The sequence below is a fragment of the Aethalodelphis obliquidens genome, unplaced genomic scaffold, assembly GCF_003676395.1.
Source record: "Aethalodelphis obliquidens isolate GAN/ISIS:26980383/991018 unplaced genomic scaffold, ASM367639v1 scaffold48, whole genome shotgun sequence".
In the NCBI taxonomy this organism is placed as follows: domain Eukaryota; kingdom Metazoa; phylum Chordata; class Mammalia; order Artiodactyla; family Delphinidae; genus Aethalodelphis; species Aethalodelphis obliquidens.
This window is the reverse complement of record NW_020837992.1, coordinates 16378625-16385699: the sequence shown is the minus strand read 5'-3', so window position 1 is coordinate 16385699 and position 7075 is coordinate 16378625.

Sequence of the window (7075 nt, the reverse complement as noted above, 5' to 3'; positions counted from 1 at the left end):
TATGCCCAGTAGTGGGATTCCTGGGTCGTATGGTAGTTCTATTTTTAGTTTCTAAAGAAACTTCCATAATGTTCTCCATAGTGGCTGTATCAATTTACATTCCCACTAACAGTGCAACAGTGTTCTTTTTTCTCCCCCCCCTCCCGTTTTTTTTTTTTTTGGAGTTTTTTTTTTTTTTTTTTTTTTTTTGTGGTACGCGGCCCTCTCACTATTGTGGTCTCTCCTGTTACAGAGCACAGACTCCGGATGCACAGGCTCAGCAGCCATGGCTCAAGGGCCCAGCCACTCCGTGGCATGTGGGATCTTCCCAGACCAGGTCACGAACCCGTGTCCCCTCCATCGGCAGGACGACTCTCAACCACTGCGCCACCAGGGAAGCCTCTGTACTGTTTGTAGATTTTTTGATGATGGACATTCTGACTGGTGTGAGGTGATACCTCATTGTAGTTCTAATTTGCATTTCTCTAATGATTAATGATGTTGAGCATCCTTTCATCTGTTTGTTGGCAATCTGTATATCTTCTTTCGAGAAATGTCTATTTAGGTCTTCTTCCCATTTTGGGATGGGGTTTTTTTTTTGATATTGAGAGGCATGAGCTGCTTGTATATTTTGGAGATTAATCCTTTGTCAGTTGCTTCATTTGCAAATATTTTCTCCCATTCTGAGGGTTGTCTTTTCATCTTGTTTATGGTTTCCTTTGTTGTGCAAAAGCTTTTAAGTTTCACCAGGTCCCATTTATTTATTTTTGTTTTTATTTCCATTTCTCTAGGAGGTGGGTCAAAAAGGATCTTGCTGTGATCTATCTCATAGAGTGTTCTGCCTATGTTTTCCTCTAAGAGTTTTATAGTGTCTGGCATTACATTTAGGTCTTTAATCCATTTGAGTTTATTTTTGTATATGGTGTTAGGGAGAGTTCTAACTTCATTCTTTTACATGTAGCTGTCCAGTTTTCCCAGCACCACTTATTGAAGGGGTTGTCTTTTCTCCATTGTATATTCTTGCCTCCTTTCTCAAAGATAAGCTGACCATATGTGTGTGGGTTTATCTCTGGGCTTTCTATCCTGTTCCATTGATCTATATTTCTGTTTTTGTGCCAGTACCATACTGTCTTGATTACTATAGCTTTGTAGTATAGTCTGAAGTCAGGGAGCCTGGTTCCTCCAGTTCCGTTTTTCTTTCTCAAGATTGCTTTGCCTAATTAGGGTCTTTTGTGTTTCCATACAAATTGTGAGATTTTTTGTTCTCGTTCTGTGAAAAATGCCATTGGTAGTTTGATAGGGATTGCATTGAATCTGTAGATTGCTTTGGGTAGTATAGTCATTTTCACATTGTTGATTCTTCCAATCCAAGAACATGGTATATCTCTCCATCTGTTTGTATCATCTTTAATTTCTTTCATCAGTGTCTTATAGTCTTCTGCATACAGGTCTTTTGTCTCCTTAGGTAGGTTTATTCCTAGGTATTTTATTCTTTTTGTGGCAATGGTACATGGGAGTGTTTCCTTAATTTCTCTTTTAGATTTTTCTTCATTAGTGTATAGGAATGCAAGAGATTTCTGTGTATTAATTTTGTATCTTGCTACTTTACCAAATTCATTGATTAGCTCTAGTAGTTTTCTGGTAGCATCTTTAGGATTCTCTACATATAGTATCATGTCATCTGCAAACAGTGACAGTTTTACTTCTTTTCCAATTTGGATTCCTTTTCTTTTTCTTCTGATTGCTGTGGTTAAAACTTTTGAAACTATGTTGAATAATAGTGGTGAGAGTGGGCAACCTTGTCTTGTTCCTGAACTTAGAGGAAATGCTTTCAGTTTTTCACCATTGAGTATGATGTTTGCTGTGGGTTTGTCATATATAGCCTTTATTATGTTGAGGTAGATTCCCTCTGTGCCCTACTTTCTGGAGAGTTTTTATCATAAATGGATGTTGAATTGTGTTCAAAGCTTTTTCTGCATCTATTGAGATTATCATATGGTTTTTATCCTTCAGTTTGTTAATATGGTGTATCACATTGATTGAGTTGCATATATTGAAGAATCCTTCCATTCCTGGGATAAACCCCACTTGATCATGGTGTATGATCCTTTTAATGTGCTGTTGGATTCTGTTTGCTAGTATTTTGTTGAGGAGTTTTGCATCTATGTTCATCAATGACATTGGCCTGTAGGTTTCTTTTTTGTGTGTGTGACATCTTCATCTGGTTTTGGCATCAGGGTGATGGTAGCCTTGTAGAATGAGTTTGGGAGTATTCCTCCATCTGCTATATTTTGGAAGAGTTTGAGAAGGATAGATGTTTGTTCTTCTCTAAATGTTTGATAGAATTCACCTGTGAAGCCATCAGGTCCTGGGCTTTTGTTTGCTGAAAGATTTTTAATCACAGTTTCAATTTCAGTGCTTGTGATTGGTCTGTTTATATTTTCTATTTCTTCCTGGTTCAGTCTCGGAAGGTTGGGCTTTTCATAGAATTTGTCCATGTCTCCAGGGTTGTCCATTTTATTGGGATATAGTTGCTTCTAGTAATCTCTCATGATCCTTTGTATTTCTGCAGTGTCATTTATTACTTCTCTTTTTTCATTTCTAATTCTATTGATTTGAGTCTTCTCTCTTTTTTTCTTGATGAGTCTGGCTAATGTTTTATCAATTTTGTTTATCTTCTCAAAGAACCAGCTTTTAGTTTCATCGATCTTTGGTATTGTTTCCTTCATTTCTTTTTCATTTATTTCTGATCTGATCTTTATGATTTCTTTCCTTCTGCTAACTTTGGGGTGTTTTTTTTGTTGTTGTTATTATTCTTTCTCTAATTGCTTTAGGTGTAAGGTTAGGTTGTTTATTTGAGATGTTTCTTATTTCTTGAGGTAGGATTGTATTGCTATAAACGTCCCTCTTAGAACTGCTTTTCCTGCATTCTATAGGTTTTGGGTCATCGTGTTTTCATGATGTTTCATCGTGTTGTCATTTGTTTCTATGTATTTTTTGATTTTCTCTTTGATTTCTTCAGCGATCTCTTGGTTATTTAGTGGTGTATTGTTTAGCCTCCATGTGTTTGTATTTTTTACAGATTTTTTCCTGTAATTGACATCTAGTCTCATAGCGTTGTGGTCAGAAAAGATACTTGATATGATTTCAATTTTCATAAATTTACCAAGGCTTGATTTGTGACCAAAGATAGGATCTATCCTGGAGAATGTTCCATGAGCACTTAAGAAGACAGTGTGTTCTGTTGTTTTTGGATGGAATGACCTATAAATATCAATTAATTCATCTTATTTAATGTGTCATTTAAAGCTTGTGTTTCCTTATTTATTTTCATTTTGGATGATCTGTCCATTGGTGAAAGTGGGGTGTTAAAGTCCCCTACTATTATTGTGTTACTGTTGATTTCTGCTTTCATGGCTGTTAGCATTTGCTTTATGTATTGAGGTGCTCCTATGTTGGGTGCATAAATATTTACAATTGTTATATCTTCTTCTTCGATTGATCTCTTGATCATTATGTAGTGTCCTTCTTTGTCTCTTGTAGAGTCTTTATTTTAACGTCTATTTTGTCTGAAATGAGAATTGCTACTCCAGCTTTCTTTTGATTTCATTATGTAATGTCCTTCTTTGTCTCTTGTAATAGTCTTTATTTTAAAGTCTGTTTTGTCTGATATGAGAATAGCTACTCCAGGTTTCTTTTGATTGCCATTTGCATGGAATATCTTTTTCCAACCCCTCACTTTCACTCTGTATGTGTCGCTAAGTCTGAAGTAGGTCTCTTGTAGACAGCATATATACTGGTCTTGTTTTTGTATCCATTCAGCCAGTCTATGTCTTTTGGTTGGAGCATTTAATCCACTTACATTTAAGGTAATTATTGATATGTATGTTCCTATTACCATTTTCTTAATTGTTTTGGGTTTGTTTTTGTAGGTCTTTTCCTTCTCTTGTGTTTCCTGCCTAGAGACGTTCCTTTAGCATTTGTTGTAAAGCTGGTTTGTTGATGAATTCTCTTAACTTTTGCTGGTCTGTAAAGGTTTTAATTTCTCCATCGAATCTGAGTGAGATCATTGCTGGAAAGAGTAATCTTGATTGTAGGTTTTTCCCTTTCATCATTTTAAATATGTCCTGCCACTCCCTTCTGGCCTGCAGAATTTCTGCTGAAAGATCAGCTGTTAACCTTATGGGGATTCCCTTCTATGTTATTTGTTGTTTTTCCCTTGCTGCTTTTACTATTTTTTCTTTGTATTTAATTTTTGATAGTTTGATTAATATGTATCTTGGCATGTTTCTCCTTGGATTTATCCTGTATGGGACTCTCTGCACTTCCTGGACTTGACTATTTCCTTTCCCATCTTAGGGAAGTTTTCAACTATAATCTCTTCAAATATTTTCCCAGACCCTTTTTATTTCTCTTCTTCTTCTGGGACCCCTATAATTAGAATGTTGGTGTGTTTAATGTTGTCCCAGGGGTGTCTGAGACTGTCCTCAATTCTTTTCATTCTTTTTTCTTTATTCTGCTCTGTGGTAGTTATTTCCACTATTTTATCTTCCAGGTCACTTATGCATTCTTCTGCCTCAGTTATTCTGCTATTGATTCTTTCTAGAGAATTTTAAATTTCATTTATTCTGTTGTTCATCATTGCTTTTTGCTCTTCAGTTCTTCTAGGTCCCTGTTAAACATTTCTTGTATTTTCTCCATTCTATCTCCAAGATTTTGGATCATCTTTATTATCATTACTCAGAATTTTTTTTTAGGTAGACTGCCTATTTCCTTTTCATTTGTTTGGTTTGGTGGGTTTTTACCTTGCTCCTTCATCTGCTGCATATTTATCTTCCCATTTTGCTTAACTTACTGTGTTTGGGGTCTCCTTTTTGCAGGCTGCAGGTTTGTATTTCCCATTGTTTTTGGTGTCTGCCCCCAGTGGGTGATGCTGGTTCAGTGGCTTGTGTAGGCTTCCTGGTGGAGGGGACTGGTGCCTTTTTTCTGGTGGGTGGGGCTGGATCTTGCCTTTCTACTGGGCAGGGCCACGTCTGGTGGTGTGTTTTGGGGTGTCTGTGAACTTAGTATGATTTTAGGCAGAGTCTTGCTATTGGGTGGGGTTGTGTTCCTGTCTTACTAGTTTTTTGGTATGTGGTGTCCAGCACTGGAGCTTGCTGGCTGTTGGGTGGAACTGGGTTTTAGCACTGAGATGGAGATCTCTGGGAGAGCTCTCGCCAATTGACATTACATGGGGCTGGGGTGTCTCTGGTGGTCTAATGTCCTGAACTTGGCTCTCTCACCTTTGAGGCTCAGGCCTGACACCTGACCAGATCACCAAGACCCTGTCAACCACAAGGCTCAGAAGAAAAGGGAGAAAAAAAGAAAGAAAGAAAAATAAAATAAATAAATAAAATTATTAAAATAAAAAATAAGAATAATAAAAAAAGAAGAGATCCACCAAACCAATAAACAAATCCACCAATGATAACAAGCACTAAAAACTATACTAAGATAAACATAAAAATCAGAAAGAAATCAGTCTCAGACAGCCAACCCCAAGTCTACAGTTGCTCCCAAAGTCCACCACCTCAATTCTGGGATGATTTGTTGTCTATTCAGGTATTCCACAGATGTAGGGTACATCAAGTTGATTGTGGGGATTTAATCCACTGCACCTGAGGCTGCAGGGAGAAATTTCCCTTTCTCTTCTTTGCTCGCACAGCTCCTGGGGTTCAGCTTTGGTTTTGGCCCCACCTCTGCATGTAGGTCCCCCTGAGGCATGTGTTCCTACCCAGACAGGATGGGGTTAAAGCATCGGCTGATTAGTGGGCTCTTGCTCAGTCAGGCGGAGGGAGGGAGGGCTACGTAGTTATAATTGGAATGCGGGGCAAGCCTGCAGCGGCAGAGGCCTGCGCAAGCACTTAATCCTTAACAAAACAGTGTAATTTCAGTTCAAGACCAAGGAGCAAAGCTCCTCTCATAATACAGCTGGAAACAAGCTTTATATCTTTAGGGGGATGGCCCCTCATTTTCTTGTTCTTGTAGACTTTGACCTAGGAAATATTTGGATATCTGCTATTTTCTAGGTATTATGTCATTATAAAGGACTTCAGTGATGAATAGTAAGCCCACAGTTGCCAGTCTAACATGGGAAGAGCTTGGAAGTTGTCACTCCTGTCCTCATTAGAAAAAAAAAAAAAACGGAAAAAACTGAAAATCAATCACTCTTCAAACAATCAGAGAATAGAGGTCACAGGGCAAACTGCCACCCTGAAAACTGAAAAGACATGTAAATACAAAGAATCACAGCTTGCTTGGAACAGAAGCTGCTGCAAGAACCAGTTAGGAACATTTAAGAGTAAATGACTAATGGCTGGAGACTGAACAAGGACAAGAAAGATAAAACTCCTGCGGGCCCAACTTTAAGGGGAGAGGGTCCCTATACTTGCATGAGTTTTACCTCCAGAAGTCCCACCAGGTTTGAGGGTGAATAGTGAAGAAATATTCCCCCATGCTTCTCGCATGAAGAGATAAAGCAAACATCAAAACCAGACTCAGATAAGGCAGAGATTTTAGAATGATCAAAACTGGGAATTTAAAACAACCATGATTAATATGTAAAAGGCCCTAATAGAAAAAGTAGACATCATGCAAGAACAGATTGGAAATGGAAACAGAGAGATGGAAACTCTGAGAAATAATTTTAAAATGCTAGAGATATAAAGCACTATATAAGAAACGAAGAATGCCTTTGATGATCATCAGGAGACTAGGCATGGCCAAGGGAAAATGAGTGAGTTTGAAGATATGTCAATAAAAACTTTTCAAACTGAAAAGCAAAGAGAAAAAGATTCAAAATAGAGCAGGATATCTAAGAACTGTGGAACAATTATAAAAGCCATAACATATACATAATAGGAATACTAGAAAGAGAGAGAGAAGAAACAGAAGAAATAGTTGAAGTAATAATGTCGTTCCAAAATTAACGACAGACACCAAACAACAGGTCTAAGCAACTCAGAGAATACCAAGCAGGATAAACAAACAAACAAAAAACGCCAAAACTCTACCTAGGTATATTATATTCAAAGTGCAGAAAATCAAAGACAGTCTT